A 24114-nucleotide genomic window follows, 5' to 3' on the forward strand; every position below is an offset into this window, starting at 1 on the left:
ATAATACCAAGGGTAGACAAGAATGTGAATAAAATGGCAAGACCAACAAAGACTGCTCATGGGATTGCAAAATAGTACAGCCCCCATTAGAACACATTTTGGCAGTTTCTATGAAGTTAAAACTCACTTACCATCTGCCCCAGTAATTGTATTTCTAGGTATTTACCAAGATAAATGAAAGCATATGACCCAAAACTTGCATGCAAATGTTCACAGTACTTGTATTCATCACTGCTAAGAACTGGAAATAGTCCAGATGTCTACTGTATCAGTAGATAAACAAACTATGGCGTCTCCATATGATGGAATGCTACTCAGCAATAAAATAGGACAAATCACTGATACATACAACAGGGATGAATCACAGAGCATTATGCCAAGGATAAAAAGCCAGGCATAAAAGATAATGTACTATGTATTCTGTTTATATACTTTTGGAAAAGCCAATGCTAGAGTGGTAGAAATCAGATCAGTAATTACCCTGAGCTGTGGGTGAGGAAAGGGGTGGACTACAAAACTACAAAAGGGTGTAGAAAACTTTTCAAAGTGATGGGAATGTTTTTATGCTAATTCTGTTGTTGTTATTACATATACCTATATATTGCCCAAACTTGACAAATTGTAAACTTAAATGTTAAATCATTATATGTAGATTGTATGTAAATAAAAACTATGAGTTTTAAAAAGTAGATTTGCAACATTTTTATACAAAGATCACACCTTTAAAAACTTACCTATTATATCATTCTGAAATAAAATGTAGATATTCATAAAAAAAGCATTTTTGTCAATTTCAGTAATTACAAAGCTTGGTAGGATTCTTATGGAACCCTATAACTATCACAACAAATGATGCATGTACATGCCAAAAGAGTAGGGTAAAATTGGCCTTATGAGGGTTGGAGTCATATACAACTTAGATATTAGCACAAATTATGGAATATATGTTAATATGTACCAATTTAGGGTTAAATACATACATTACATATAAGTTAAGTTGGTTCGTTCTGTTTGTCTATTATGTAGCATCTCAAAATAAGTAGTTGAGACCTTGGAAAAATAAAAACTACAGCAAATAGGCTAACATTTCTGTTATGACAAGTCTGAAACCCAAACTTTCACTATGAGAATCATATATGATTCACCTAACATAAATATGAATTATAATGGTGGATTTCAACTTATTCTTTTTATTTGGAGGTTTCTGAAGAAACAAATTCTTGCTCAAATTTCAACTGCCAAGATGGTTAAATGCATGCGACTCCAGCTGAACTGCAGTGGAAGCCTAAACACCTGGTGTTTTCTTTCCTCCATCCCCCAAGGAGTTGGCTCTTTGGACTCTGGTTCACAGTTTGAGGGCCACTTTTCTAGAACAATCTCAATAGGAGATCTTATTTCCACAATTAGACTTCATGAAATCAACAGAAGGATTAGTTGAGGATGATTTAACTCAAACAATGAAATGTAAAATACATGTTTTTTTCATTTAGGTCATTTTGCTTGTGATCATGCATCATTAACCATCTATGGTGTTTGGATTATTTCCAATTTTTATTTCATAAGAATTAAAAAGGAAAAAGGCTCCATTTAGCTGTAATTAAGGACTTGCCACTGGTCTGCCTTTGTTCTGGATCTTTTTCTCTTATTATCCATTATTTGTGAAATTTTGAAGAGTATTTGCTCCTTTCCGTTATTTCTTACGGATAGAATCAGGCATGATCATTCATCCCAGGACATTCTCAGTTTTTTTCAGTAGGGTAATTATTTTTCCAAGGTTCTCAGCTAAACACTCGCTGTCTACCAGAGAAAATCAGGAAATGCCTACTCTGGGGCTGCCTTGCCTGCAGTGTCCTGACGTCAAGCCTTCCCTGTAGGAAGCCCAGCTGTGCCTGCGCTCTCTTTGCAGGAGGGTGGGGAGCTTCCTATCCACTCCTTTTCCTAAGAAGAGAATCTTTCACATTGAGCCTGCCCTTCTCCAGGACATCCCTCACTCAGTAAAGTTATGCATATCATGACACTTTCTACATCACATTAAATGCCTCCTGCAGGTCTGGTTACTTCACACTTGTTCTCATATTTTAAAGTTCTCTCATATGTCTATCTCGGTTACATTGATATTCAGAATAAGTAACTTTTTCTCAGTTTACCTGCCTCCAAATATATGTGCGTATTTTGTTTGGCCTTTAGTTTTTACTGTATCTTCTTAAAACTTGTGCTACAAATTTCAAATGTCACAGGTTTCATAAAAATTTCAGCCTTCTTTATTCTTGTTTTTAATTATCATATTGCATGGGTTTCATAACATTTCACAATATTAAGATGATCAAAGCCACTTTTACTTTTTTGAAATTTCCAAAAGTTGAACTCTACAAATGGACAACAGATTTATTATGTTCAATATGATTTATTAACAAGGAATAATTTCTGGTTCTTTCAACATTATCTCAAAAACATTATAGATTTCCTAAGTATATATACAGACATGTATGCTCTCAGTATCATTCATTTATGGTTTAATTTAAAATATTTTTATAGTGAGATATTTATCAGACCTTACCATGCAATCAAATCTGTGCTGTCAACTCAAGAGTATAGGGACTATCACTGTAGTATGAAGCTGACTCTGGTCAACTGATGATAGCGTAAAATAGATACAGAGTCTTTCAAATTAATAGAAGTAGTAATACTTTTAGGTAAGCAAAATAGTCTCTTTTTAATTATCTTTTATTAATTTTGAAGCTTTATAATCATGGCAGTACTATTTTTTAAGGATTTCAGCCCTAAATCTGCACCCCAATATTCAGTTATTCTTTTATTAATTTTTCTTCATAGGTTCAGGGTCTCCAAAATATTGGTTAAGCCTCATTTATACTTCAATAATCATTCAATGCAAGTGTTTGGTTTACCATTCTCTCCTCCCTAATTTTGAATGAAGTAACTGAACCATATTTAGCTTTGAATGTATAGCTGTAATGATAAACTCAAAGCTTTTTGCTAAGGTCAGATACAAGGCAAGTGTCCCCCACTCACTTCTCCTTACAAACACTGTACTGGAAGTCCTTGCTAGTGCAATAAGACAAGAGAAATATATCAAGGCATACAGGTTGGGAAGGAAGATATAAAATTGTCTTTGTTTGCAGATAACATAATTGTTTGCATAGAATATATAGAATTTCAACAAAAAAACTCCTGGAACTAATAAAAGATTATAGCAAGTTTGTTCTAATCAGTTAATATAACAGGATTATAGCAAGTTTGCATACAAGGTGAATATGCAAAAGTCAGCTGCTTTCTTGTATACTGACAATGTATAAATGGAATTTGAAATAAAAAACACAATATCTTTTATGTTAACCCACACCCCAAAAAAGAAATAGGTATAAATCTAAACCTTGGCTTATGCCCACCCCTTCCTCTCTCTTCAAAGCTTGCAGCTATAGGCTGAGTCCTTCTCTCGTTTTCCCTCTGGACAACTTAACTGCTTCCCTCTACTGTGTTTAAGAATTCATGTGATTCAATTGAGCCCACCTGGAAAATTCAGGATGCTCTCCCTGTCTCCAGGTCTGGAACCTCAATCACATCATCAAAGTCTCTTTTGCCATGTAAGATAATATTATCACCAGCTCCTGGGCTGAGGGTGGGAGCACCTTGAAAGGGGTCATTATTCTGCTTACCAGAGCCTGTGTAATTAAAGTGATAATACAAGAGAATTATGAAATAATAAATATATATGATCAATCTCAAAAAAGTATTTTGAAGGAGAAATAAAAGAAAGAAAAGACAGATGGGACGAATAGAAAACAAATTGAAGGGAGAATATCTGAACACAATGAAAGGGAAAATGTGTGAAATATTAATAGCATATATGTATATTACATAAATTGATTTAATTCTTTCTTGCTCTTGAAGGAATTCTGTGTCAAGATGATCTCACTGAGGAACTTTTCTTAACCTTTAAAAAAAAATAATAATTCCAGAAATTTTCAGAGAGTAGTTAAAGAGAGAAGACTTGCTCATTTATTTTATAAGAGAGGTATCACCACGTTGATAGCAAAATCTGCCAGAGAAATTACAGTAAAAAAATAACTATTAAGAAGAGTATTATCCTCTGAGTACAGTTGAGCAGATTCAATAAACCAATACTGGAAAAGCCCTGAGCACAATAACCAGAAAATAAAGAAAAAAAAACCTGTGGGTCAGTATTTCTAAAACAGTATTTCTAAGAATTTTCCAGAAATTTTAAGGAAATAAAAGTCACATCCACTGTATATAAAACAGTTCTGTTATGGTCAATGAGGTTTGTTTCAAGGACGGAAATGTTGCTTTTACAGAGAAAATTATTCAACATAACTCACCAATTAATAGAATATAGGAACAGGTATATGATCATCTCAACAAAAGCAGGAAAACAATGTACTGATGCTCAACACCTGTTTATAGTAAAATTTTTCAAATAATACAGAATGGAACTAAACTTTATTAAACTGATAGTAAGATATCTCCACATAAATAGCTCACAGTTATAATCAGTGTAACATATTGAATATTGTCCTTTTGTTTGGAAAAACTGTGATGATCAGATCACCTTTTCTATTTAGCATGGTACTGGAGGCCATAGCCAAACAAGAGGTCAAGGACAATAAATAAAAATAGAGTATAGATAATATATGCTCATATAATTTAATATTACTGAAATAAAAAAATAAAGTAGTGATATGTACAGTAACATGGATGAATCTCATTGACAAAATATTGAGCTGGAGAATCCAAATTTGTAGATTTTCTTTCCTCTGGAGTGTATCAATTAGACTCTATGACCTTTTTTTCATTTTCTTCCATTCTATAAATATTTACATGCCTATCTTTAATTTGAATATTAACTTACATAGTATTAAATGTGTCAAATGCCAACATCAAAGTGACTGCAATTTAATTATAATCTGAAATGTAGTATAAAATAAATTACAATATTACAATATGTTACATGACAATATTCTGCATAATTTTCTGCTAAAATAGTGTAATATATCCAAGTAATATCAAGCATAAAATTAATCAACTATTTCATTAACAGATAAGTGTAAGACACTTTTAAATCTGGTAACAAGAGGAAATAAAAATTTGATGACCATTATAATTTAATATCAAGTACATTTTTGGTTTATATTCTCCAGGATATATTTTTCATCTTGAATATTAGGAAAAGAATAAAGGATATAAAATGTATTAGAAGGGACCATTAAATTTTATTTTTAATAAAAATAATATTTAGCACTTCTGTTGAAAAGAAATGGGCTATTTGTTCTGTTCTTAATCTCATTGATTTTGAGTCTTGAAGAAGGAAAGCTTTTATGTACACTGAGACCAACATTGAATTGTGATTAACATTCTCCCCTTCATCTCAGCAAATGCCACTGCTTTCCACAAGGGTAGCTTCTAATCCTATGAGACAGTTACCAGAATCATATCCAGTTCAAGGATAAAAATTTTCTTTCCTTGCTCTAGAGAAGCTGTTTCTGTATATAAGAGCATATCCTTACGGCAATGATGTAAATTATCATTGACAAAATCAAAAAACCTCCAACATTTTTCTTTTCACTGTAAACTTTCAAGTGGAAAAAAAAAAGAGGTTTCATGAACAGATATCTGACTCGAGTCACTCAACTGATATCAGAACTTAAACCTGACACAGACACAGAGTTTAACCAATTTGATTTTATGAATTAATTTTTTATCACATTCTCATTTCATTGAGATCTTCAGAGAAAAGAAAAATTAAATTCAAATATATTCAATTGATCATGTATCAGAACTGTATATTTAGAATTAATTTTTATTCTCTTTCCTGTCTTCTGTTTGCAATCAAAATTGGAAGTTACCTTTACCACTAACAGTGCGTCTGTGTGCTCATCTCAATACCCTGACTTCCTTTGCTCAAAGTTTATTGATGTGAGTAGGAAGGGAGATGCATCCTGAATCCAATCTAATAGTGCTATTGTAGCCATAGATAAACCAGATGAGTTTCAAAATGAAAAAAAAAATTAAATTATTCCCAATATTTTATGGAATATTTTCTAAAAACTACCTTCTTTGAAAGGATTCTAGTTAGAGGCATACAAATTTTGCCATTTCTTCTCACCACGATAACATGGATCAAATACTCCCTTTGGCTGATGTTTGCTCAGCAAGATGATGGAGAAGTGATTAAACTTGGGCTACCAATGCTGAAAATCCAAAAATTAAAAAAAGAGGAGATTTAAATTTGGAATCCCATGTTTCAACCATCACTACTTCTTTTAGAAAGATTTAGACTGTCCAGAACAACAGTAGTGAAAGGCAGAACCAACCGAAGATCAAATCTCAGGTCCGATAGTTCAGACTTCCAGGTGCTAATGCCTATGAGAATTGTAAAGCATAATGAATGTATCCATTCTGAATGAAATTCCCATTTTAGTATTTCAGTCAAGAATGCTAGAGAAGGTAATGAAAGATCCTTGATTGCATGATCATATGGAAATCTGTACAATTAAACAGATCATAAAACTGAGGGTACTGTATATTTATAGTACAATACACACATCCATATGTGTACACACATCTATTTATATACAGTACTATAACATATATATAAATTTATTGCATTATGAAGCTTATATTAATAGTCTGTTAAGGATATAATTTTTGAAAATGATATTAGGAAAACAGATGATCTATTTATTGCTTAGAAAATCTTTCTTTATGTTGGGTCATATTTAAAGGGATTCACATTTGTTCACATGCTGTATCTAGAAAAATCTTCCTTCTTTTGACCTTCCCATTTCGGCAAGTCTTCTTTCTACTTCAGGGCTATGCACATTTTCTGTTGTGGAATAAGTTATGATTATTCAGGGGCAGAGCACTTATGATTGTACAGTCTTTGAAGAATCAGTAGGAGATAGTTGATAAGTGGTTGAAAATATGGTTGGAAAGGACCAGTCTAGAAAGGTCCATGGGAGTTATTATCTTAACTGAAATCACTGAAATGGTTGAATTCCCTGTGGGAAATACTGTAAGAGAGTGTGTAGATACATGATCAACATCGGGACATAAGCTGAAACCCTGAAGGTAGTCATTAAGATAGAAGGCAAGGGAAGGAGCAAGAGCCTGCGAGGAGAGACGCGACACAGTTACAGGCAGACCAGGAGAGGGGCACTAACACGACGGTGGGGAAGCAAAACTCCAAGACCATTGATGCTCCAGAGAAAAACCCATTGGATTTCGTACTAGATGGGGATGCTAAGGACATGACTTCCAGTGAAGCGCAGGGAGAGGGCCGAGGATCTATCAGTGGGGAGCAGACTTCTAGATCACTTCAGATGAGACTGAGAGTATTCTTTATGTTTATTCAGAGAATTGCATTTTAAGAGATACTTAGACACTCTAGAACACATCCAGAGAATAGTCATGATTTGGGTGAATCAAAGTTCTTATAGAAGAAGAAACCGAGGATATTTTGGTTACAGAGAAAATGACACTAGAAATGATAAATAGTTCTGTAAGAATATATGGAATACTTTTATATGTAAGAAGAATTGGATGTGTTTCTGTTGTGTACAGAAGAAACCAATGAACTACTATTTTGAAATGAAAAGATGCACATTTGACTAAACAAAAATATTCATAATAAAGACAAAGTAGAATATTTCAACTAGCATCTTATTTCAATGGGCAGGGCTGGGTGCATTCCCAATATACAGAATAAAGAAAATAGACAGTTGGTTACCATGATAAGGTTAGTTAACATCTCTATCACCTCATGTAATTATTTTTTATGTGTGGTGATAATATATAAGATCTACTCTTTAGCAACTATCTAATATATAACACGGTATTGTTAACTATAGTCACCATTCTTTGCACTAAATCATTTAACAATGTACGTGTACTAAATCATCATGTTGTATACCTTAAACTTACATTATGCTACATATTAACTATATCTCAATAAAACAGGAAAAAAAGAGAAAATAGTATATTTGGAAATTTACATGGGGTACTCAAAAACAACAGGGACTTCTGTGTAGTTTTTGCTCTCTTGTATATTTCTGGTAGTGAAAAAACTTACCATCACATACTGAGTAAATTAACATTTTTTAAGTTCCATGGTCTGCATATTACACCTGAAAATATTGCAATGAAATAGGAACAGCTTTGGTTTATAAAAGATGTTATGTTTATTGACTTCCTACCATTTAAATTAATTGTTTAATTTAACATTTTACTGTTGGAATCCTACACTGAGAGGATAAATACATGTACACATGCGTGCACATGCATCCAGGTAAGATATTTTCTCCATTTTTATTATGTTCCATACCTTTATTACACTGTTATATATAACATTGTCTCTTCTCTTTGGGAAAGCTACTCAGACAGACATATCAATAAAAGAATATATGTAGTGTGATAGGTGTTCTATTATTGGTATGATTACAGAGCATTTCTAGACCATGGAAGCTTCATTAATTTTCCTAGGAAGGGTAGGGAAGGGATATGTTGATCTGGAAAGGATCAGAAAGGACATGGTATTTGAACTGCAATTTAAGAAGATGAAGGAAATCTTTCACTATTAGGAAGGGAATTTGCGTACAAGCAGAGACAATGTATCATAAAAAATATAGCTCGCAATTAAAGATGGTAGCATGAGAGGAGAGACAGAGGCCTCCTCCTAAAACTGGATACAATTAGAAAATTTAATTGGCGCAACTAATCCTGAGAAAGCAACAGGAAAGAGGACACGTCAGACTGCACACACCTGGAGAAAAGAGCAGACCTCAGCGAACGGGGTAACGTACCAGAGCTGTGGCTCCACGGGACCCGAGCCCCTCCCCCACCCCAGCTCACGGTGGGAGGAAGACAAACGGAGCAGGGAGGGAGTGGAAGGCTTGGGACTGCTGAATATCCAGCTCTGGAGATCTGCGCTGGGAGCACAAACCTACACTTTATGGTGCTTTCATGAGACTCGCATAACTACCGGGTTGGAAAGTTAATACAGGCAGGGTTCCTGGGGAGACTGGGATCCCGGCTGCTTGTGGAAAGCAGGGATCCATATCTGGCTGCTCTGGGATGAAAACTTATACCTGTGTGCCTGGCTCATTGGCTGACACAGTGGAGACAGGCACAGGAGGCAGGGAACAGCTCTTTCCTACCCCAAGGCACCAGTACCGCTCACCTGCCACCCCCAACATTGCTTCAGGGGCTCAGCAGCTCCAGAATAGAGCTTCTTGACACTAGAGGGCACCATATACAAACATGAAATGCCAAAGGAACGTTGTCCAGAGTAAAATTGTTAATACAACTCCCAAGAAAGATTTAAATGACATGGACCTCATGACTCTTCCTGAAAGGGGAGTTCAAAATAAAAATCATCAACATCCTAATGGAGGTACGGAAAGACATCCAAGAACTCAGGAATGAATTCAGGTCAGAGATTCAATCATTAAAGAACACGATGGAGGGTATTAAAAGCAGGTTGGATACAGTGGAGGAGACAATAAATGAAATAGAAACTAGAGAAGAGGAATACAAAGAAGCTGAGGCACAGAGAGAACAAAGGATCTCTAAAAATGAAAGAATATTGAGAGAACTGTGTGACCAATCCAAGCGGAACAATATTCGCATTATAGGGATACCAGAAGGAGAAGAGAGAGAGAAAGGGATAGAAAGTGTCTTTGAGGAGGTAGTTGCTGAAAACTCCCCCAATCTGGGGAAGGACATAGTCTGTCAGGTCATGGAGATCCACAGATCCCCCAACACAAGGGACCCAAGGAAGACAACAGCAAGACACATAGTAATTAAAATGGAAAAGATCAAGGATAAGGACAGACTGTTAAAAGCAGCCAGAAGCAGAAATAAGATCACATACAAAGGAAAGCCCATCAGACTAACATCAGACTTCTCAGTAGAAATCTTACAGGCCAGAAGGGAGTGGCATGATGAATTAAATGCCATGAAGCAGAAGGGCCTGGAACCAAGATTACTTTATCCAGCAAGATTATCATTTAAATTTGAAGGAGGGATTAAACAATTTCCAGATAAGCAAAAGCTGTGAGAGTTAACCTCCCACAAACCATCTATTTTGGAGGGACTGCTATAGATGGAAGTGTTCCTAACGTTGGATAGCTGTCACCAGAGGTAGTAAAATCATGGTAGGGAGGGTGGAACAGCTGATTGAGAGGCAAATGCAAAATCAAATTGACTATCCCCAAAGTCAATCAAGGCATAGACAAAAAGTACAGAATTTGATACCTAATATATAAAGAAGGAAGAAGGAAGAAAAAGGAGGAGAAATAGAAAAGAACCTTTAGATTGTGTTTGCAACAGCATACTAAGTGAGTTAAGTTAGACTCTTAGATAGTAAGGAAAGTAATCTGGAACCTTTGGTAACCACGAATCTAAAGCCTGAAATGGCAATAAGTACATACCTATCGATAATCACCCTAAATGTAAATGGACTGAATGAACCAATCAAAAGACATGGAGTCACTGAATGGATAAAAAAGCAAAACCCATCTATATGATGCTTAAAAGAGATTCACCTCAAACCCAAAGTCATGCACAGACTAAAAGTCAAGGGATAGAAAAAGATATTTCATGCAAACAATAGGGAGAAAAAAGGAGGTGTTGCAGTACTAGTATCAGACAAAATAGACTTCAAATCAAAGAAAGTAACAAGAGATAAAGAACAACGTTATATAATGATAAAGGGCTCAGTCCAACAAGAGGATATAACCATTATAAATATATATGCACCCAACACAGGAGCACTAGCATATGTGAAACAAATACTAACAGAACTAAAGGAGGAAATAGACATCAATGCATTCATTTTAGGAGACTTCAACACACCATTCACTCCAAAGGACAGGTCCACCAGACAGAAAATAAGTAAGGACACAGAGGCACTGAACAACACACTAGAACAGATGGACCTAATAGACATCTATAGAAGAACTCCACACCGAAAAGCAACAGGATACACATTCTTCTCAAGTGCACATGGAACATTCTCCAGAATAGACCACATACTAGATCACAAAAAGAGCCTCAGTAAATTCAAAAAGATTGAAATCCTACCAACCAACTTTTCAGAGCACAAAGGTATAAAACTAGAAATAAATTGTACCAAGAAAGCAAAAAGGCTCACAAACACATGGAGGCTTAACAACATGCTCCTAATAATCAATGGATCAATGACCAAATCAAAATGGAGATCCAGCAATATATGGAAACAAGTGACAACAACAACACAAAGCCCCAACTACTGTGGGATACAGCAAAAGCAATCTTAAGAGGTCTAATGTCACAATTATCAAAATTGGAAAAAGAAGAACAAATGAGGCCTAAGGTCAGCAGAAGGAGGGACGTAATAAAGATCAGAGAAGAAATAAATAAAATTGAGAAGAATAAAACAATAGTAAAAATCAATGAAACCAAGAGCTGGTTCTTTGAGAAAATAAACAAAATAGATAAGCCTCTAGCCAGACTTATTAAGAGGAAAAGAGAGTCAACACAAATCAACAGTATCAGAAACGAGAAAGGAAAAATCACGATGGACCCCACAGAAATACAAAGAATTATTAGAGAATACTATGAAAACCTATATGCTAACAAGCTGGGAAACCTAGAAGAAATGGACAACTTCCTAGAAAAATACAACCTTCCAAAACTCACCAAGGAAGAAACACAAAATCTAAACAAACCAATTACCAGCAAAGAAATTGAAGCGGTAATCAAAACACTACCAAAGAACAAATCCCCTGGGCCAGATGGATTTACCTCGAAATTTTATCAGACATACAGAGAAGATATAATATCCATTCTCCTTAAAATTTTCCAAAAAATAGAAGAGGAGGGAATACTCCCAAACTCATTCTATGAAGCCAACATCACCCTAATACCAAAACCAGGAAAAGACCCTACCAAAAAAGAAAGTTACAGACCAATATCCCTGATGAACATAGATGCAAAAATACTCAACAAAATATTAGCAAACCAAATTAAAAAATATATCAAAAGGATCATACAGCACGACCAAGTAGGATTCACCCCAGGGATGCAAGGATGGTACAACATTCGAAAATGCATCAACATCATCCACCACATCAACAAAAAGAAAGACAAAAACCACATGATCATCTCCATAGATGCTGAAAAAGCATTCAATAAAATTCAACATCCATTCATGATAAAAAATCTCAACGAAACGGGAATAGAGGGCAAGTACTTCAACATAATAAAGGCCATATATGATAAACCCACAGCCAATATCATACTGAACAGCGAGAAGCTGAAAGCTTTTCCTCTGAGATCGGGAACTAGACAGGGATGCCCACTCTCCACACTGTTATTCAACATAGTACTGGAGGTCCTCGCCACGGCAATCAGAGAAAACAAAGAAATACAAGGAATCCAGATTGGTAAAGAAGAAGTTAAACTGTCGCTATTTGTAGATGACATGATATTGTACATAAAAAACCCTAAAGACTCCACTCTGAAACTACTAGAGCTAATATCGGAATTCAGCAAAGTTGCAGGATACAAAATTAACACACAGAAATCTGTGGCTTTCCTATACACTAACAATAAACTAATAGAAAGAGAAATCAGGAAGACAATTCCATTCACATAGCATCAAAAAGAATAAAATACCTAGGAATAAACCTAACCAAGGAAGTGAAAGACCTATACCCTGAAAACTATAGGACACTCTTAAGAGAACTTAAATAGGACACTAACAAATGGAAACTTATCCCAAGCTCTTGGCTAGGAAGAATTAATATTGTCAATATGGCCATCCTGCCCAAAGCAATATACAGATTTGATGCAATCCCTATCAAATTACCAACGACGTTCCTCAACGAACTAGACCAAACAGTTCAAAAATTCATATGGAAACACCAAAGACCCCGAATAGCCAAAGCAATCCTGAGAAAGAAGAATAAAGTGGGGGGTATCTCACTCCCCAACTTCAAGGTCTACTACAAAGCCATAGTAATCAAGACAATTTGGTACTGGCACAAGAACAGAGCCACAGACGAGTGGAACAGATTAGAGACTCCAGACATTAACCCAAACATATATGGTCAATTAATATTCAATAAAGGAGCCATGGACATACAATGAGGAAATGACAGTCTCTTCAACAGATGGTGCTGGCAAAACTGGACAGCTACATGTAAGAGAATGAAGCTGGATCATCTAACCCCATATACAAAGGTAAACTCAAAATGGATCAAAGACCTGAATGTAAGTCATGAAACCATAAAACTCTTAGAAAAAAATAGGCAAAAGTCTCTTGGACATAAACATGAGTGACTTCTTCATGAATATATCTCCCCGGGCAAGGAAACAAAAGCAAAAATGAACAAGTGGGACTATATCAAGCTAAAAAGCTTCTGTACAGCAAAGGACACCATCAATAGAACAAGAAGGTACCCTACAGTATGGGAGAATATATTCATAAATGACAGATCCAATAAAGGGTTGACATCCAAAATATATAAAGAGTTCACGCACCTCAACAAACAAAAAGCAAATAATCCAATTAAAAAATGGGCAGAGGAGCTGAACAGACAGTTCTCCAAAGAAGAAATTCAGATGGCCAACAGACACATGAAAAGATGCCCCACACTGCTAGTTATCAGAGAAATGCAAATTAAATCCACAATGAGATATCACCCCACAGCAGTAAGGATGGCCACCATCGAAAAGACAAACAACAACAAATGTTGGCGAGGTTGTGGAGAAAGGGGAACCCTCCTACACTGCTGGTGGGAACGTAAATTAGTTCAACCATTGTGGAAAGCAGTATGCAGGTTCCTCAAAATGCTCAAAATAGACTTACCATTTGACCCAGGAATCCCACTTCTAGGAATTTACCCTAAGGATGCAGCAATCCAGTTTGAAAAAGACAGATGCACCCCTATGTTTATCGCAGCACTATTTACAATAGCCAAGAAATGGAACCAACCTAAGTGACCATCAGTAGATGAATGGATAAAGAAGATGTGGTACATATACACAATGGAATATTATTCAGCCATAAGAAGAAAACAAACCCTACCATTTGCAACAGCGTGGATGGAGCTGGAGGGTATTATGCTCAGTGAAATAAGCCAAGTAGAGAAAGACAAATACCAAATGATTTCACTCATCTGTGGAGTATAAGAACAAAAGAAAAACTGAAGGAACAAAACAGCAGCAGAATCACAGAACCCAAAAATGGACTAACAGTTACCAAAGGGAAAGAGACTGGGGAGAATGGGAGGGTAGGGAGGGATAAGGGTGGGGAAGAAGAAAGGGGGTGTTATGATTAGCATGTATAATGTGGGAGGGGGAAAGGGGAGGGCTTTGTAACACAGAGAAGACAAGTACTGATTCTACAACCTCTTACTCTGCTGATGGACAGTGACTGTAATGGGGTTTGTCGGGGGGGACTTGGGGTAGGGGAGAGTCTAGTAAACATAATGTTCTTCATGTAATTGTAGATTATAACAAAATAAAATAAAATAATTATTAAAATATATATATATATATAGCTCACTTCAGTAATCAAAGGCCGTTTGGGGTGCCAAGAGCAAAAGAATGTGTCACGGAAAGTAGATCCGAGGAGGCTGGGAGGCCAGGGGGTATCAGACTGTGAAACCACACAAGTTCTGTAGGGTGGCCTCAGAGTGTAAATCTTAGGAAAATATGAATTTTAAGAATAAATGGTTAATTACAGTAAAAGGTAATAAAATACAAATTTTCAATAACAGATATTGGGAAGTAAGTCTATACATAAAAACTATATACCTAACAATAACAAATTCCATATTTGTCCCATATTATTATAAGCTATGCAATTAATATTCAGCAAAGTAACCTGTACCTTTTTAATTTGTTTCAATGGTTGCACTTACATTGCAATTGTTTTTAAAGTCTGCTTTTTCTTAAGAAGACATGGATGGGATGAAAATGTAGGACAACATCTGAAAACTGACTTTGTCATTAAGCTTTAACACAAATAAATTACCCAAATAAATACCATGTATGATTCACTACTAAGACAATAATAATATTAATGACTCATATCTGAAGTTAAAAGATTGTAAGTGTATTATACAGGTATTAACTTCTAAATTACTGCCAGATTTATGGGTTATCTAAGAAGATCAAATGCAGTCTTATTAAATATGTTAATGATGTTTAATTGGATGGAGAAAATAGGAAAAAGCATTAAGCTTTGCTAACACAGATTTCCTCCAGCATAAGAAGATAAACTTGTTATTTCCAGTGAACAATAATATATTCTTCCAAAATCAAAAGCAAACAAAATGCTTCCTGAGCAGCAATCTTCTAGTATTGCTTAGGCCCTTAAATATAAAAGCGAATTAGTACAGCTTGTCATGTTCATATAGTGTAAAATAATAAAAATTATAACTAGAAAAATCCATAAACATTTTAGTGTGTAGAATAATATACATCCTCTATTTAGCTGTACGAATACATATATTCCAACTGAAATTATCTAAAGGAAACTCTAAATTTAAACAAATCACCATATCATATGGTTGGTTACAAAAAAGGAAAGACAATTACTTTCATTTAATTAATATAGAAAAAAATCATGCTTTTATTTTAATGTGATTTCTAAATATGTAATTGTGTACATGGCAAATGAATTATTCTATAAATAATCAAGAAAAAATTACAGAACTGAATATTCAAATGAGGAGAAAATAACCAGGGAAGAGAGTGTACATGAAATTAGGAAGCTGAATAGGCAGCATTGAATATTAATACCCAAGAACATACACACATTGAGAACCATTTCTGACATAACTGCAGAGAGATTTCTAAATACTCTTCCAACTCTTAGGAATCTGGTCTTGTCTGATCACTGTTTAAAATGTGTTTCATGATATATTCATTTAATTTCTGGACAAAAATCTAAATCTTATCTCTATCTCAATGCAAATGACTAAAGTATTTGGATTAAAAAAATATTTTATCCTTAAATCTCTATATTGCTGATGGCCATATACACGGTCCAAATTATTGAATTAGTCTGCCTTACTCATATGAAATTAAATGATTGGGCCACATGCTCAAGGAGTAGACTCAAGGAATTTGTTTATGGAAGATAAAATGAGACTATTTTGTTAAAAATTGGTAACACCTTGTCAAAGCTACTTCTACTCCAAGCATGTTTTATAAAAAGTTTTTACTACCTTTTTAAAAAAATTCTCTGAGAACTATAGTGCTTCCTTTATTTTTTCAATATCTCAACTTTATGAATGCAAATCAATCTACATTTGTGGAGTTGCTTTTTTTTTACCCAGCTGGAACAAATAAATGTGCTAATTCTCTCATGACTAAAATGAAGTATTATCTATAGTAGTTTTTCAATTATCAGAGACATTATTGAAATATCACATTAAACTATAGCTTCAATAATTTATCTATATTTCATTTATACCATTGATTTATCACTAAGGAAAGTATCCACTTTCCAGAAATCTACCTAGTGTAGCAGAATTTATATGTACAGATACATACGTTAAACTTGTTCGCAAATTTTTGCTCTAGATCTCTCTATTCCAATTAGCATTTACCAAAAGCACATAATGTTTATATGACCAGTAGTGTGATTAACAATGAAAGTACAAATGACTAATATTCCTTTAAAAGTAATTTTAGCTTAATTGTTAAATGATTTTAGATTTTGAATCTATAAATGCCTTAGCATTTTTATCTAAATGTTGCACTATTTCCATAACTGCTAATACATTCTTGGTACTGAAATCATATGTAGAATAAGTGAATGTGTAAATAAAACAAATATTTCTAACAAAGTGGGGCCTGCATTTTTCCTGCAAAAATCTGGAAAAATTAACATACATTATTCAGGTCTGAGTTCCATAAATAACATAAAATGGCAACTTTAAACCATGAAGTACTGAAGAGCGCTATTTCAAAACATGTGCATTGTTAATGTTTATTTTTGGCATCCACATTCATTTTCTTTACCCTGACATATGAAAGCCCGGAGGGTGCCCGTCTCTCACCGCTGTGACATATGCTGTGCCAGTTGCTGCAAGAATATGAGGCAAGAGGGAAAATAGTTTATGTCCAGCTACAATAAAAGCATTAACATGAAAATCCTGTTCGGATAAGGTATTCCAAACCTATGTATCAGAATGAGATGAGCTCGTTTTTAAAATGATCTCAATCTTGATTGAATGCCTCTGTTAAAGCAATTCTTACAAATACTTGCAAAGACTCTTAGACTTTATGGTAAAGAAAAATTTGAAACAGACTGCTTTAAATGTACTGCAGCAGACTGTAGTGGTAAATTTTCACTTTCCCCTAACTATTTTAATAAAGCATGCAAATAACCAGAAGTCCTACATAGCAAATATCAAAATTATTTTTAAATAGTACAGAAGAAAATCTGGGCTTTAAAAAAATAATAGTTTTGTATTAAATTATTTTCCAGACCTTAGAAAAGATCACTTTAATCTGTGAAGCAATCTTAAAATCAAACTCTGTCAAAAATATATTTATGACTATACTATATTGTCATTCAGATTGGGAAACCCTCCTGATTGGGGGAAAAGAAACTATACAAGTCAAACAAATATTATGGAAAAATAATGAGTGAAGCAACAGTGAACTTGGCAAGCAGTGATGATGTGAGGGGTCAAGATATGGAGATAAAGGAAGGATGGGAAATGCGAGCCACATTTGATACCACTTTTCCCACTAAAGGATCATGTTTATCCTAAATCTGTGGAGGGAATGCTGAAAAAGCTGGTGACAAGTTGGAATTCAGGACCCACTAAAGAAGAAATAAATCTGTAAATATGTTAGAATCAAAGCTGGATTCTCATAAAGATGAACCAAAAATAGAGCCGCCCCAACAAAGAAGTAAGCTCAAAAGAAAAGTCTATTCTGCATGTGTGTGCAGCTAACGACATGGCCTTATACGATATTAAACTAGAATTCAGCAGAACTAATAGGAGGAGAGGCAGCCAAGCCTTAATTACCACTGGAAACTTTCACACATGTGTCATATAAATTAATAGAAGTCAAAATATATCATTACAGATACTAGAAATATGTCATTCTCAACAAATTGCCAGTGACTCGAATTTGTATGTGTTGTATTATTTGATAACCTATTAAAATGTGTGGGTGCGATTTTAATCATGCTAAGAAGGAAATATATGGCCTTGAATATATGTGGTAGAGAAGAAAAAGGCTAGGAAAGTGCAAAGAATAATCTTGAGCTGACAGAAAGGGAAAATCAGTTTAAGTCCTATGTTAAGAATTAATGAAATAGAAAGCAGTATCCAACACAGGATCAACAAACCAAATGGCACTCCTGCAAGATTAATAAAATTAGTATGACAATATTAAAGCTGAGATAAATAAGTGGAGGGATGTAGAGACCACAAGCATCATGAACAAAATAATAGCCAAAATAATAGTGATCCCAGAGACACTAAAAGATAAAAAAAGAATAATGTGATAACTGACACCAATATATTTGAAACGTTTAATGAAGTTTATCATAAAATAAAAATAAAAAAACAGAATTTTTAAAAATGAAAAGAATTAGCTTATCTCCAAGGCTCTTTGTAAGAATTCTAACATTTTATAATTTTCAGTGAAGCAGTGTATAGGCATGGGAAGAAGGCAGGAGAGAACCTCAAATTGGGAAGGTATAGTATGTGTCTGCAATAAAAGAAAGGCATTTGACAATGCAACAAAAAATCTAGCAGCAGCAATTAATCTGTGCAAATTATAAATGCCGTAGCCTCAAACCGTTTTCCTTTTCTAATCCTCATTGTAATATCCACCACATTGGAAAAAACTACAGTTTCTAGCATGACGCTGATGTGCGGCTAAGTATGTTTGAACCACTGAATGAAGGAACGGTCTTACCTGATTCTGTAGCTTTTCGTGTTAAAGTCTAGGCATCACTGCACACATTGCCCCCGGTCCTGCCGCTCCTTGTACTTCATCTCGTACAAGGTAGTTGCAACCAGCAACCTCAGGAGACCCCGAGACCCAGAGGACTGAGGGCTCTGCACCTGGCTTGGCTCCTCATCGCATGCCTAAGCTTTACTATTCCATAACCTTTATTAGTTTCGTAATGAATATGTGTAGAGATGTCTTTCTTCCCAGAAGATTGTAACCTACTTGACCGCAGGAATCATTTCAAACCAAGAACTCAAAAAACATTTTTAATGAATGACCGAACACGTTTTATCAAGCTAAGTCGAGGAGCAGAAATATGTGAAAGGCCCAAGAATAGGGTCAGATTGAAGAATCGTTGCCTGCAGTCAAAATGCCAGTGAATTCTGCTCGTTTTTGGTTTATGCAAACTTACTGTTTATTACCATGATGTTGCAGAGGCGGGGAAAGCACAATGTGTGGTTATTACTTTAGGTGCACCCTGACAGCTCTCACGGCAAAAATGCCCTATTTTTATAGCTCTATTTTTATGAATTTGTTCTTCGCCACTCTGTTTATATCTTGGGGCCAAAACTTTGGCCTTTTAATTTGGCACAGAGAATGTTCCAGAACAGGACCCTGCCAAGAGGAAATAGGTCTTCCCTCCCCATCACTGAGGATATTTAGCTTGGACTGGGCCTTTCATACAAACAAGATCTATCCTAACAAATCAGAGAGCTGTGTCTTCATCAGATTTGATGAGCAGTGATTAATAAAGCAGCAGAAAGCAATGAACAATAATTTAGCCTATTAGCTCTGCTGGATTCAGTCAGTTAATTACCAAGCACCGAAATAGCCTGTTGAGAAAAGGAAACTGTATTTGTTTATGATCCAACATACCCAGGTGTACCTTGGTGAAACCCCACCAACACGATTCAAACCAGTCAAGGCTGGGTCCTGGCAAGTGTGTGAAACAACCATCTGGATCTATTTTCACTTCAGGGTGTGAAAAATGTGCCATGGAATGTTCTTTCTTGTTAAGATAAATAGGAAGGAGTGCTTCTTTTTTCCCAAAAAGCACAAATAACTAAACTTGAATCAGGCCAGAGAACTTCAATGTCATATTACACAGTCTGGCCTTTCACTTTGTTTTCTGTAAGTCACTGAAAGATGCTGATAAACGTTAAAATTCTTTGCTAGGTCCTATCAGTTTGTAAATAGGACCTTCATTTGCAATTTTTTTTCTGCCTTTGAAAGCCTTAAAAATAACATGTGGGATCTTTATGTAAAGACTACATGTTAGGAATAAAACACATTCTCCTGGAAGTGGTTTAAATATTGCATCATTATTTTTAGAAAGTATTAGCATCTTTTCATTTTCTACACTTTGCTCTTTCTAACATCACATTTTACCTGTCAGTTATCCAGCTTTGTGCAAATATGAATAAGTTACATATTTATATTTTCCATCTTTTTTAGTATAAAAGTCCATGGAAATGAATGGTATTTTCTCCATGCACTAGCATACTAACAGCTCTTTTTTGTAGAGTCTTACTATATAACATGGCCATAGACTCATAGTTATGTATGGCATTCTTTATTCTCATTCTTATATGGTGATTGAAATAATTTCTATTCTACTGTATTCACATTTCTAACACCCCTCTCTTTAAAGGTGAAAATGTCTTTAATTTCTGGAACTAATCTTCATATAATGTAATACCCACTAGATACCAATATGTGTGGGTGAGTGTGTGAGAGTGTCTGTGTGTGTGTGTGTGTGTGTGTGTGTGTGTGTGTGTGTGTGTGTGTGTGTGTGTGTGTCCATCCTATTTTGGTGCTGAGTGCTGAACTCCCAACATTTTATTTTTATAGAATTGTTAGAATTTGAAGGAAAAAAGTTCGTAAGATCATTGAGCAGATAATTGGGAATGTCCTAGGCCCTTAAGCCTTTCTTCAACTATTTCGGACTAAAGCCTGTATTTGCAGCAAATGCACTGTCATACTTTGCTCCCTGGAGCACATATCCTGCCACTGTAAAAACACACCAACACATAAAACTTAGAGCACAAAGTACATTAAATCTAAATGTGCCCAGAACCTCTCTGTTGTACAAACTACTACATAATGATAAGGAGCCTCTAATAACACTTAGTCCGCTCATTCTGTTAAACCATATAGTTAGGAGGTTTCTAGAGGTTCTAGTTGGCTAAACTGGCTGAGAGTAATTGCTGAACCATTCGGCAATAGCACAGATTGTATTTATGGGAATCCTGCAGGTTGTTGCCTTCTTTAAAACAGAATTTTAGCATACTTCTTGGGGAGCAAAGGCAGAAAAAGTAGAGTCTAAATAATACCTTTTGGTGATTTTGTGCATTTTACAATGTTTTTTCCACTTCCAAAAAATGTCTAATACCTAGATAATTAATATTTTGACAAAAGTATTTATATTACTAGAAAGGCTATATGTATTCATTCATATTTACAAAAGTCTAATAATGGGCATATTGCATTATTTTTAACTTCATGATATTGACAAATGAGAAAATCAAAATGAGAAAAAATTAATAATTGCAAGAAAATAAAAGTCAATATTATGACATATAACACAGATCATTTCTATGGAATGTAACATATAAATTACAGTATTAATTGCTAGGGATGCCATGAAAGAATACAGTGAAATGGGTGGCTACAACGACAACAACATTTACTTCTCACAGTTGTAGAGGGTGGGAGACCGAGACCGAGGTGGTTGCAGGACCGGTGTCTCCTGAGGATTCTGTCCTCTGCTTGTCGACGGTCATCTGATCACTGAATGCTCACCTGGCCTTTCCTCTCTACACATCCCTTGTATTCATTCCTGTTCTTACAAGGACAACAATCCTACTGGATCAGCCCTCCCTCCTAATAACTTCATTTAACCGCACTGTCTTCCGTGAAGGCTGTCACACTGGGAGTTAGGATTTTCAACATATAAATTATGAGAGGACATAATTCAGTCCATACAGCTATCTCCTAAAACTAACTGGGATTCTTCAAGATTGTAGTAGCAAAAAAACAACTTTATTTGGATTTACTCTATTCAGCAAAAAGATACCTACTGTATTTTTAATACCTAATTAAGAAATCCCAAGTCTAGTTTGAAAAGCTATTTCATTGTTCTCTAAGTAAAAGACTTTTTTTATTTGAAGTAAAAAAAACAATAATTACTTTTTCTGTGGTCTCTCAGTAATACACTTACATTTTATATGTATAAATGGATATTTTACTTTCTTCAAGTTTATTTCTTCCTTAAAGTCATAGATCCTAAAGTCATAGAATATTGATTTATAACAGCACTAGATGACAGGCTTAGTGTATTCACATAAACCTTGGGGGTGTGAGTGGGCAGCAGTACACAAAATAGAATGAACTGTATGACCTTTGAAAGCTCCCATTTAATATTTCTGATTTTCAGTGGAAAAATGTTGTCTGGAGTACAATAACTCCATAGAAACATTGGAAGCATTCCTATCAAATATAACATCAAATGACCCATCTCTCTCCTTGATTCCTAGCACAATCAATCTTTTCCTAAGATCAGAAAATGCTAAAGCTGAACTAGGCATCCAAACATCTCTCATAGGAAAAGTATTCAATTTTGCTGAAGAGTTTATGAATAAATATAATTTGAGATCATGAACATACAGGCATATTCAGTAGCCCATATTTAATCTCCCTTTTGAGTTACATAGTATGAGTTATTTACTCATCCAACTAATGTTCATTTTATATCCCTACTCATACTCTTTCTGCTATAAAGGGCGGACATGGACAGAAATCTAAAACTTGATGCCATATTGGACCCCTCAAAATGATCCAGGAGTATATTATAGTTTTTGTTAGTTTATTTTCAGGATGGGTTCCGACTGCCATTTTGAAGAGCCACGACATAATGGTGAGAAAATGCATGCTTGAGTTTGAATTTCCAAATTAGAGAATCACAGTTAACAGGGACCCAGATCTAACTGGAACTATTTTCAAGTAGGTCCTCTAAGTTGCATTCTGTATCTAGAAAGTCTACCAGCCTTATTATCCAAGAACATTGCAAAAAGTAAAGAAAAGAAAATAGTAGAACTACAATTAAATGTAAAACTTTCAGAAGCCCTTAGCCTCCCTGGCCTAAACCATGATCATTGCATTAAATTATGTTAACATCAATCCCATTTAGGATCCACAAGTTATCTTCTTCCAAGGTAGTAAGAGGATTCCCTGGGCATTTGGAAATTTTATTACCTGAACCTTGTGTTCTACTTTATCTGAGCTAATATAACTAAATACCACAAGAGATAAATGCCACAATATCACTAACAGGTACAAGTTGCATTTTTGTAAGACTTACATGAACTGATGCTGGAGTAATTGGTCTTCCTGAAATGGTATTTGAGAGCAACTTTCTCACAGAACAGCACTGAATCTTACTTATCAGGTAGAATGAAACTTCAAAGAGTTGATTCATAGATTCCTATTTTCCAAATAAAAAGAAATACATAACTTTCTCCTGACTACTGGACATCCACTCCATCAAGAGATCTAAAGCTGAGAATTCTTAGCAATATTCCAGAAGCTCCAGCTTCAGATGCCCTTGAAACACCATCAGCAAGATTTAGTCCATCAGGAATCAGAAAGGGCTTTCCTTGCTACAGTAAACGGTCTGTTCTATTCAAAGACACTGCTTTGCAGGAATTGCTTATCTCCACTCAAACACCTTTTTCTCACCTTAAGGGACTTACTTTTTCTTTCAATTGAGGTAAGTTATGCTTCCATTTCCACGGGATTCTGTGCCCCTTTAAGTGTCTATTTCATAAGAAAATCAACTTCTTCCAAAGCTCAACTTATCGGTTGATCTTGAACATTCTTAAAAGCCTTGGATTTATTTTAGTAGCCAAAGGGGACTTTGACCTTTAGCAGTATTTCTTGTTTTAACTATATAAAACGGGAAGTCAAATGGCACAGCTCACGAACAAGGTAAACAAAACAAAACAAAAACGAACTAGCCAATCAACCAAGAAACCTTGATTCTCTTAAAAAGACCCAGCTGGAAAATGGGACATTTTCATTGCCTGAATTAGAGAATCTAAGCTCCTA

Source organism: Manis javanica, chromosome 9 (assembly GCF_040802235.1).
Source record: "Manis javanica isolate MJ-LG chromosome 9, MJ_LKY, whole genome shotgun sequence".
In the NCBI taxonomy this organism is placed as follows: Eukaryota; Metazoa; Chordata; class Mammalia; order Pholidota; family Manidae; genus Manis; species Manis javanica.